Below are 12,260 nucleotides of genomic sequence, written 5' to 3'. Positions count from 1 at the left end.
ATTTTATTTGCCTAATAAATTAAGAGAGGAGTCTGGATAGAAATCTAACGTTGCTACGTTTGAATATCCATCCGGAACACAAGACACATTGGTGTGGGTGCAATGCATTACGATCTTTACAGGGAGGTTTTTACGGTGGATGTAGGAACAAGGTAGATGACAGTTAGTTCCTAATCGGGCAGAAAACAGTTGGCCAGGAACAACAATCTCAGGTTTATTATCATTGCCAAGATGGCTGTAAATAAAAGAAAGCCCAGTAGTATGGATATTCAGATTCATAATTTTATATTTGAAGTACTGACTGGTTTGTATTTTAGGATACCTGACTCTTGTTTCCTAATTTGATAGCACCTTGTTGCCTCCAACACGTGCCAAATCTGATGGAAGCGAATGGTGCAGAACTCTGGAGAATTGAAAGAAAAGTCTAGGTAGGTGGGGAAATCCTAAGAACAGTCTGGAATTCAAGCAATATTTTCTTTTCTCCCGGGCAACGATGAGGCAGACAGTTCCTTTGAGAGTGCATGTTTGCTCTATTCTTTGTTCCGTGTGTTCCCACATACCTTCTCAGTTGCTTGGAGGTGGCAGTAAGAACCAAAGAAGCTGCCTGTGGCATGGCTTTCCTTTGGCCAGTACAAACACCTGTGCATGGTGAGATCTAGCAGGAACTGGCTTGGTTAGAATGAATCTGGGGGAAATCAAAAGTTAATTTTGACATGGATCCCTTCTCAATCATACAAAAATACTCCTTTTTAACTCTTGCAGAAGAAGAGGGGAAGTATTGGAGATACTTCCTTTCTCTGTGTCCTGGCAGCATGCCTTCCCTTTTTGTGTCTGCCTTCTCTTGCTCCAGAGCACATCCTGTTGGGGTGTTTGTAGCCTGTATGGTAGCAAAGAAGTTGGTAGCGACTGTAAGTACCTTGCTACTTTGAAGCATAATGATAAAGAGCTGTGTATGAAAATGTCTTGATTTCTTTGGCTGGTAGCGTCTGGTGTCTGTAGGCAAAGGTCTGTAGGCACTGCTGGGATCTGTTCCGTGTGCTGAGATTCAGCACATGGCCTCTGTCATGTTTCCATGTCACACTGCACTATGAAAGATGGGAATTATGACTGTGGTCTCTTCCCTATCATTCAGACAGCCCTAATGTGGAGTGCGTGGAGAAAATGAGCATCCAGTATGAGCTGGTCGAGGGCAAATGTCAGGAGAAAGGGCAGATGTGCAAGTTGAGTGCCACAGCTTTTGGCTGTGATAGCCGTGGTCCAATGTATCATTCCAGTAAAATGCGTCTGAGGATGCAGCAAACATGGAGATAACAAGTGGAATTCCTTTTTAACCTCCGCCTTACTCTGTTCAAAAAGTAAGCCATCCGTTTGGTTTCACAGTAGTAGTTGGTATTTGTCCTTGAAATGTGGAAAATCCGTAACAAATGTCGGTAATGAAGGGAGTGCTGTCCTACGTGAATGTGGAAGATGCAAGGAGCCTCAGCCCTTGTGCTAAATCTGTCTTATCTTGGGAAAGAAATTCCACCTCTGCCTCAATTTCTCCCTTTGTGTCCAACCAGATGGTATTGTTTACTAATCTAATATGGCATGTAGGAGGCCGAATCTATCTCTGTCCATCACAAGAAAAGAAACTCTAGGTTTAGCCAGGTTCTCTGAAAGCCACACAGTATTTCTTCGGTGCATGTCAGTAATTTGTTCTTCTTTTCCTTCAGATGACCCTGTTGGATATGAACATTTGCACAGCAGAAGATGCTGAAGTTGTGCGCTCCAACATGCTTCAGACGACTGAGAAACTAAAATGTAGGTTTGAAGAAGAAGTGGAGCACGTGGATGTACGTTTCTTTTATTTGATGACATATATTTTCATCACTCCTTGGGTTTAGTCTGCTCTTCCTGCGCTCCCACCTGCAATGCCTTCTGCGTGGTAGGCTACTGATGTCACCTTAGATAGATGTCCATAGTGTGACAAAACACTCCAAAGAAACAGTTTGGTGTGGAAGAGTTTCATGTGGAAGTGTTCATAATTCTTGTGTTTATTATTTGCAATATAAATAGATTGTATTTTTATGATCATTTCTATCTGAAATACATATGATAGCGATGAATGACGTATGGCCCAGTCTGCTTAAGATCAGACTTTAGGACTAGCTGGAAATGATCTCCCAAATGTCTTCCAATCTTTTCTATACATAATAAATGTCGGGCAGTTTTTTCTAAAGGGTTAAATTATAGAATGTGATTTGGTGCTTTATGGTGCCAGAATAAACAGAAGTTTTGAAAATCCGCATTCTTACCAGTTTTCTTGGAGACTGATTTTTTTTACTCTCCAGATAGAAGACGCCATGTTGGATACCAGTCATAAAATTCCAGGCAGCCTTTTATCATGTTACATATCCTCTTACTCATTCATTTCACCTTCCAGCAGTTTAGAAAGAACTTGTTCACTTTAATGTTTTTCTTTGGAGTGATTTAAAGGAGACGGCTAAATGGCCATAATACAGGTAGAAACATAAAAACAAGGGTGTGCTATAAAGACACGACTTCTTAATGCAAAGAGCCCTCTGAAATTCAAAATACCTGCTTTAAAATTAAAAATGTAATCTTTGACTTTTAGATGGGAATTTCTACTCTTCAGTTTCATTCTGTCAGGTGCATTTTTGCTAACTGCTTGATTCACGCTGAATGGACAGTCCTGTCTTGTTCTTGGTATGTCAACAGTGATAGAGATCACTGCTGCTTTCTGTAGAAAGTGGCTGCAAGTTGCTATTACGAGATCTTGTGCAGGTCTAGAGTCTGATTGGATGTGAAGTTCTCATTGTTTCAACAACCACCTTGGCGTGGCAGTGTCAGAGGTGTTCATTATCTAGGAAGATTTTCATAATCGATGAGTTTTGCTGAGGTAGTTTTCTCTTCTGGGTGTAGAATATATGTGCATAATTAACTTCCTTGAATCCTAAATAGTTGGGGAGATTTTAGTAGCTACGAAACCATTTTTACTAGCTTTTTTTATGTGGCCTTAGATGATGAAAGTGATCTGCATTCAATTTTAAGAAATAGGAAAACGGTGAGCTGTGAGGAAGAGCTGAAGGAGTATTTGGAGAACACCCTTTCTTCTTGAGATCAAATTAGAACAAGGTATGAATTTTGTATCGTCAACTTAAAAGGTAGAGCATCTTTGAACATTGGTTGTACTACGTAGGCTTTGTTTTAATGCTGTTGTGTGAAGGTATGGAAAAAGAGTGCTTTTCACTTCATGTAAGAATATAGAATAATGTCCCTACTGAACAAGGTTAAGGCAAATAATGCCCAAGGTTTAGGAATGGGACAAAAGAACACTGCTATCATTCAAAAACCATAGCACATCAGTATTACTGTGCATACCATCACATCCATGCCTTATTCAGAAGGTAAAAGTAGTAGTGCAGATTCATGGGTCACCGGAATCAGAAGTTGGTCTGCACCATCATCTCTTCATTCATAGATTTGATCTCATTCAAAGTTCTAGGAACTCAGACATTCAAGACAGCCAAGCACTTGCAACTTAAAAAACGATCTAAAAATTGGTACAATACCGCTCTCCTTCCTGAAGATCTTAGCAGCAACTCTGAAGCCATAGGGGAAGCAGCACTGTTCACACACACAGGAGGTCTTTCCTACCTGCTCGATCAGAGGCACATTAGAAGAGCACTATGGACCTGAGGGGCAGATGCACATACCTTCACACACCTCGCAGTGGGACTGTGGTTAGAGCTGGAGGTTTGATACTCTTCCTAATAATTTGAGCCGTTAAAACAAAGCCAGAGGTAACGAACCAAGTGAAAATACAATGCCAGGTTGCAGAAAGAGAATGTTACCTATCTGAACACCTACATAAATTCCCCATCATTCTCTTTGTTTAGGAGACCAAGCCAATGTCCGTGTAAATGAAAACAAGTGTGAATATTGATTTTTCCTGAATCAAGACTCAGCTTTATATCCAAGTCAATGGCCGATAAACCAGAAAGGCTCCGCTGAGCACAGTGCAGAACTAACACTGAAGACAGTAATTTGACCTCTTATGTAAGCAGTGTTGGAATGGTTCCCCATTCAAAAGGAATGATGTCAAATGCTTCTTTGGAAATATTTTAACTTCTGTGCATGCCTTTCTTTGTAATGAACTAATCTCTAACAAGCCAGGACGTGATTGTGTTCAGTAGAAACAGATCAATGGCAACATTTAGCCTAAAGGTTTTATGAGCTTGATCAGGAAGTTCGATTTAGATTTAAAGGCACTGTAGTCATATTTAATTTTATTTCTCTCCGTACTTGAGTCTCTTAAACAGGGACCTTCAATTAGGCAGGAACGGGACACTGAAGCAAATTGTAATGGATGACGTAATGGCTTACCCAGAAGCATTTTGTGGGAATTGATTTCTTCTAGGTATCCATCAGCCAGCATTTTAGTGTGAAGGAAATCTTCAAACAGGTAAAACAAAAATTCCCGTTGGTTTAAAACCTGACTGCTACATTAATTTTTCACTTTTGAGAAAATTTTCATGACCTTTAAAATTCAGACTATATCAAGTATTTTTTCAGCCATTGAAGAAAGTGCTTTTGATAGAGATAGGAGAGGGAAACCAAAACATTTATCAGAGCCACACTTTGAACTCTGTCCTTGTTACAAACGGCACTTGAGCAAATTCATTTGCCTTTGGAACAGAAAACGACAAGGTAACAGGCTTATCATTACGTATTGGAGTGTTCCAGGTTCTTTAGATAGTAAGTGATCTATTCAAGATGACCTCTTACTGAAAGAGATCCATTTTGAGAAGGGATATGGATTTCTTAGAAGAAAGCAAATCCCTATGTTAAAACGGTGTTGTGGGTGTTTTTTGTTGTTGTTTTGCTTTTAGATCTTGCAAGGCACAATCGACTTCATAGTTCGAGATCCAAATAAGACCACGACATTCCAAACAGGTGTTTCTTTTTGGTTGTTTTTCAATCGGTATATCTTTGGATTGTAACCAGTAGAACTGTGCTTGAACTGGAAAGAAGTAGCGGAGGTTTCCGAAGTGGAACATATAGTGGAACAGTAAGCTGAGAGCATTGTGCAAGGAGAGGAAAGAGGGGAAAATGGTAAGAGTTTCCTGAGTCGGAAGGGACCCCTAGGGATCGTCCAAGTCCAACTCCTGGCCCTGCACAGACACTCCAACAGTCCCACCCTCTGCATCCCTGAGAGCATTGGCCAAACGCTCCTGGATCTCTGGCAGCATTGGGGCTGTGCCCATTGCCTGGAGAACCTATTCAGTGCCTGACCAGCTTCTGAGGAAAAAAACCTTTCCCTGATAGCCAGCCTAATCGTCCCCTGACACAGCTCCTGGCATTCCCTTGGCTCCTGTCCCTGGTCGCAGAGAGCAAAGCTGTCCCTGTGCTGCCCTTGAGAGGAGCTGAGAGGTCCCAAGTGAGGTGTGAGCTCAGTGTCCTCTCTGCATCTGAACCAAATGCCCTCAGCCACTCTTTGTATGGCTTCCCCTCCAGTCCCTTCACGTTTTCTGAGTCCCTCCTTTGGACATTTCTCCAATAGCCTGAGGTCTTTCTGACGTTGTGGCATCCAAAATTGCCCCCAGGGCCTGAAGAGAGCTCAGTTCCAACCCAGAGCAGTGCAGGACAATCACCTCTCTCGAGCGAGAAGTGCCGCAAGATAGGGACAGTTGTCAAAAATCAGCTGGAGAAACAAATCTAACAGAGAAACAGGTGATCTAGGCACAGGAAATGGAAGAAGCAGAGGAAGAAGAAGAGGAGGAGAGGATTCCTTGTAAAAGTGAAGAAAATGAGCATGCAGAACAGCGACTGAGCATTATGATGGTAAGTGAGCAAGAGAATAAGTTTGAAAGTGAAGGCATTTTTGTCCAAAAGACGGAGGAATAGGAAGTCTTTTTGCTGAGAATGAATAGAATGTTTTTTTCCGTTTCGTTTGTATATGAAGCACCCAGGGCTCTGAATCATGGTTTTAAAAAGTTAAGATTTTTGCTAAGAGTAGAAGTAGTTTCCATGACCAAGATGTAAGTTAGGTAGGTAAATTGTTGGTTAATATTTATTAGATGCTTAGGCTAGAGCTACTTGGTATAATTATCTGCTATTATAAATTTACGTACAGAAGAACGTAAAATAAGTAAACTGCTAACCATGAAGCACGGAGCCTTGGATCGTGCCAGAGGGTCACTGAGACCTGATGAAGACTCTCCTGACTTCATCCTTCGAGACCACTGACCCATTTCGAGACCACTGACCCAATTCAAGAGAAGAGCTGTGCACGTGTGAAGGACTAATGGGCTCATTTTAATATGGGATGGGGATGGGAGGTGCTGGGGTTATGCATATGTATTGTATGTAAGATCTTGGGGAATAAATAGATGGAAAAGAACCTTGTTCAGGGCCGTCACGCCTTTCAGAGGTGACTCCCGTGCCGGCCGCCGGTGAATAAACATACCACTTTCTAACTTTAATTAGTTAGAGGGTCTTTGTCCGTGATTATACCGGGTTTTTTTAATGATTCATTTGCGAGCCAGGCCAGGAGGAGGCTCTGCTCAGGTGTGAGACCAGCCCGGGTAGTGGACCCCTCGGGGCGCCCCCGGGATATTCCTGGAAGAGAGGGCTCCGCCGCCCGAACTGTTCATCCAGTAGCAGACAAGGTCTGCTGACTTCCAAAACTCCAGACAAAAGGGTATGTTTAAAAATTGAAACAATTTAAGTTGTGACCTGTAAGGTGTACGCGTGGTCAGGTAAGGCCGTTGGTAAGTCGTGGGAGATGTCCCACGCACAACTTGTGCCTCTGTGTGCTTGCAAGACTTGTTTGGTATTTGGTTGTACTTGGTTGCCATCAGAGAATCTTGTTATACCTAGCCAAAAGGGCTCGGTCTGTAGTTGCTGGAAGTAGATTTTGCCATTTGTTGTGCCGTAGAGGGCTTTGTTTGCTAGCATTGTGTGGCTAGCACTTGTAAAGGAAAAATCCTGGTGTATGGTTGTTGAACTGTGTGAGTGCGTCCTGATTGTGAGAGTGGTTGAGAGAGAGCTTGTTGAGACGTGCTATTAGCACGATGTGAGTGGGAGTTTGGACCCGTGGTTCCGTTCTCAGGTGACTGAAACGGCTGGGGAAAAACGAAGCAAGTGGGGTGCATGAAATCCTTAAAAACTCCCTCCCTGCTGTGACTGTGGTGTGTGTGCTCTGGTTACCAAAGACATTATTCACTATAACTGTATTTCTGAGGCAATAGTGCCTTTTGACTTGTGCAAAAAGTTATAAGGGAAGCACAGCCTGAGTGAAAGAGTTTATTAGGAAATGAGACATGAATACTAGTGAAGTAAATGGAAGACAAAAGACAGGACCAGTTTGGGAAGGAAAAAGTCCTTGACAAGAGTTTAGTTATGATTTTAAGTACAGAGGCTGTGTTTGTAGATTGTTGAAATCAGAATAAGAGCAGTGTCAGTTTAAGGATCCAATCTAACCAGATGAATAGAAAGAATTCCTTTACCTCAGTGGTTTGGGCTTGACCCATAGCAGTTTGCGAATTCAGTAAACTAGTGGACAGATAGGAGAAATAAGAAAACATATTTTAAAAGTTTACATCGGACATCTGCTGGAGGACTTGTGGCTTTGGATTGGGAGCAACAAGCTGTGGAAAATTTAGAAAGTTAAGAAAGAGTGAATGAAATAGCTTGTATTTGTAAGAATTTTCCTGCAGTTTTTGGTGCATCTAGAGGTTGGCCTTGTGCCTGGGTGCTATTACTATCGTTCTTCTGCTAACCAGCACAGTAAATGTAAACAACAGCTCCTTGATCGAGCTGATAAGTGGAAAGTTACATTTAGTACCTGAGCTGTGGGCTGTAAGAAAAAGTCTAGGAAAGGACTGACTTTTCACTTGCTGAGTGAAAAGCAGGACAAGAAGCAATGGACAAGATAATAAGAATTAAAGCAGAGTACCAGTTTTGTTAAGGAGGGATGACGGGAACTAGCCAGAGTAAAGAGATCCCTAAAACTTGTCCTTTGAGGTGCGTTTTGGCACATTGGAAGGAGCTAGTGGGGTATGGAGACTCAGAGAACCAAAAGACCCTTGTAAAGTTTTGTACACAATGGTGGCCACTTTATAAACTTGAGGGGGGAGCCAGGTGGCCCTCAGTTGGATATTTACATTATGAAACTTTGTTACAGCTTATGTTATTTTTCAGACACAGAAATGGGAGGAGGTGACTTACTCTGACTGTTTTGGTTTTTTGAGTTTTTTTTCTCCTGAATCACCTTGAGTGGCAGAAAGATTGTGGACTCAGAGCCCCCTCTGACCCCTTGGTATTGGTCTTAGAAAAAGACAACGAGGCTAAGTTAAAATAATGTTGTAGTACATGCTCCATAAACCAACGCTGCACACACCCTGATAAGGTGTATCCAGCTAACCCTCTGGAATAAGAATTGGAGAATTTGTTTGAACCGCCCGCTAAAAGGCAGAGCGGGGTGAGAGGGGAAGCAAATTTGAGACGGTTATTAACCTCAACTCCCACTTTAACTTCTACTTCTGAAAAAAAGCCAGCTCGCGTTACTTCAGCTCCTATTCCCTCATTCCACCTCCTGAAATTTCTATGTCCCATCCCCCACTCCAGTCCCATTCCACCTCCTGAGATTTCTTCTTCTATCCAGACTCCAGCGTATGTTCCATCCCCCACTCTAGTTAAAGCAATTTCTATTTCAACTCCAGTATCCAGAAGGAAGAAAAGGTGATGATCAAAGAAGAGGAGATTGAAAAGAGGAATGGAGCAGAGGATCTTACCCTAGGAGACCCTCTGGTTATAATAAAAGTAGGGAACAAAGAAAAAAAAAATTGATAAACACAGGAGCAACATATTGGATGTTAAATAAAGCCTTAATACCAATAACAGATGATTATGTCATGGTAAAGGGGGCAACTGGCCAATCTGAAAAGGCTTATTTTTGTAGCCCATTGAAATATAAGTTTGGGAAACGATGGGGAATTCACATGTTTTTATATATGCCCAATGCTCCATTAGCACTTTTGGGTAAGAATCTATTGGAACGATTAAAAACAAAAATAATATTCAAAAATGGGGAAATTAGTTTGGAGGTAAATGATCAGCAATACGTGGAACTGTTAAATGTAATGCTAATAACCAAAGATATTGTGGCTGAAAACAAAGAAGAAATTATTAAGAAAATAATAGATCAGCTGCTCCCTGGGGTGTGGGCCTCCAATATACCAGCGAGAGCAAAGAATGCTCTACCAGTACAAATCCGGCTTAAAGAAGGAAAACAACCAGTTAAAATTAGACAATACCCCTTAAAAAAGGAAAGTAGGGAAGGGATTAGTCCAGTAATTAAGAACTTTTTGCAAATAGGACTACTAAAAAAATGTCAATCTGATTTTAATACTCCTATTTTGTCCGTAAAAAAGCCCTATGGATCATACAGGTTAGTGCAAGATTTGCGAGCTGTTACCAGCGGTAGCCAACCCCTACACCTTGTTAACTCGTTTAACATCCAAACTAACCTGGTTTACTGTTTTAGATTTAAAGGATGCTTTCTTTTGCCTTCCTCTCCATGAAACCAGCCAGAAATTTTTTGCATTTGAATGGGAAAATCCCAAAACTGGAGGTAAAACTCAGCTCACATGGTGTGTACTACCCCAGGGGTTCAAGAATTCCCCTACCATATTTGGAGAAGAGCTGGCAAAAGATCTAGAATCCTGGGAAGCTCCATCAAGAGAAGGACAGCTGTTACAGTATGTGGAGGACCTCCTGATAGCTAGTAAAACTCAAGAAGCATGTATGGAGTGGACGGTAAGCCTCCTAAATTTTTTGGGGTCTACAGGGGTATCGAGTATCCCAGAAGAAAGCCCAGATGGTGAGACGAACAGTTGTCTATCCTGGCTATGAGATTAGTGCTGGACAAAGAACCTTGGGACGGGATTGCAAGGAAACAATATGCCAGACCCCAAAACCCCAAACAGTGAAAGAACTGAGAACCTTCTTGGGCATGACAGGGTGGTGCAGACTGTGGATTTACAATTATGGGCTGTTAGTCAAACCCCTATATACCTTGATTACGGAAGGAAGCAGAGATCTCCAACGGATGAAAGAAGCAACATGAGCCTTTGACCAACTAAAGAAGGCTCTCATGTCAGCTCCAGCCCTGGGACTTCCAGATGTGAGTAAACCATTCTTTCTGTTTTCTCACAAAAAGCAGGGGATTGCTCTGGGAATACCAGCACAAGACCTGGGCCCGTACTGGAGGGCAGTCGCCTACCTCTCCAAACAGCTGGACACGGCAGCCAAGGGGTGGCCAGGGTGCCTCAGAGCTGTTGCAGCAGTAAGAGGCACACAAATTCACCCTCGCCAGAAGCTGCAGTCCTGGAGGTGAAAGGAAGACATTGGCTTTCCCCACAAAGATTTCTAAAGTACCAGGCCATACTAGTAGAACAAGATGATGTTGAAATTGTGGTAACTAACACTGTCAATCCAGCTTCTTTCCTCAGCGGGAGTATGGGAGAACCAGTGATCCATGACTGCCGGGAGACCATTGAAGCCACTTACTCCAGTCGCCTGGATCTGAAGGACACCCCTCTCGAGGACACTGCAACTTGGTTCACTGATGGGAGCATCTACATCATCAGTGGAAAAAGATATGCTGGATATGCAGTTACCACAATAGAGAGGTGATAGAGTCTGGACCATTGCCAACAAACACCTCTGCACAGAAGGCTGAAATAATCACTTTAACCCAGGCCTTAGAGCTAGCTAAAAGAAAAGAAATCAACATGTATACACCAAAAAGTGAGCTCTGAATTGGAAAAAGGAAATGAGCTGGTGGACAGAAAGGCAAAAGAAACAGCTAAAGGTAAGGTAATTATTAAAACAATTGAGGCAGCTTTAATTCTAGATGGGCAAATTTCTATGGAAGGTAAGCCAAGATACACTAAAAGGGACAAAAAGCTCATTAGAGAAGAAAACAGGAGTTATAACCAAGAGGGGTGGGCTATTACAGACAGAGGAAAAGGTAGGCTTGTGATCCCCTCTTACATGTTATGGTTATTAGTGAAAAAGGACCATGAGAAAACACATTGGGGAATTGATGCTCTGTACAATTATTTGAAAGATCAAATCATGGCCAGAAACTTGCAAGGTGCAGTAATTCAGGTGACTCGCCAATGTAGCCTTGCCTCCAAACTAATCCCAAGAATATTCCTAAACCAAAGCCTGGACAAATTGAAAAAGGCTATGGGCCTGGGCAACAATGGCAAATTGATTTTTCAGAACTACCCAGGAGAGGGGGGTAACAATACCTATTGGTATTAATAGGTACCTTTTCAGGGTGGCCAGAAACTTTCCCTACCAAAACTATCAAAGCATGAAAAGTAACCAAGGCATTGTTATTAGGAAAAGAATTTACTAACGTTGAAGAAGGAGTGGGGAATGAATCATGGTTTTAAAAAGTTAAGATTTTTGCTAAGAGTAGAAGTAGTTTCCATGACCAAGATGTAAGTTAGGTAGGTAAATTGTTGGTTAATATTTATTAGATGCTTAGGCTAGAGCTACTTGGTATAATTATCTGCTATTATAAATTTACGTACAGAAGAACGCAAAATAAGTAAAATGCTAACCATGAAGCACGGAGCCTTGGATCGTGCCAGAGGGTCACTGAGACCTGATGAAGACTCTCCTGACTTCATCCTTCGAGACCACTGACCCATTTCAAGGTTGCCGACCCAATTCAAGAGAAGAGCTGTGCACGCGTGAAGGACTAATGGGCTCATTTTAATATGGGATGGGGATGGGAGGCGCTGGGGTTATGCATATGTATTGTATGTAAGATCTTGGGGAATAAATAGATGGAAAAGAACCTTGTCCAGGGCCGTCACGCCTTCCGGAGGTGACTCCCGTGCCGCCCGTCGGTGAATAAACATACCACTTTCTAACTTTAATTAGTTAGAGGGTCTTTGTCCATGATTATACCGGGTTTTTTAATGATTCAGCTCTAGATCCTTTTGTGGGAAAACTGTGCGTGTAAAGTTGCCAATCATTTTGGAGCGAATTTGGAGGTTTTTGGGGTCCCAGGTGAATTTTGGGTTGAATTCTGGGGATTTGGGCGTTCCCAGGTGAATTGGCGGGGGGGGGGGGGGGGGATTTGGGGAGATCCAGGTGAGTTTTGAGGGGTCCCAAGTTGATTTTAGGGGAGAATTTGTGGAATTTTGGGGGATCCCGGGGAGTGAGGTTTGGGG

Source organism: Sturnus vulgaris, chromosome W (genome assembly GCF_052056855.1).
Source record: "Sturnus vulgaris isolate bStuVul1 chromosome W, bStuVul1.hap1, whole genome shotgun sequence".
Taxonomy (NCBI): Eukaryota; Metazoa; Chordata; class Aves; order Passeriformes; family Sturnidae; genus Sturnus; species Sturnus vulgaris.
The sequence above is the reverse complement of the archived record's forward strand: the minus strand, read 5'-3'. Positions refer to the sequence as shown.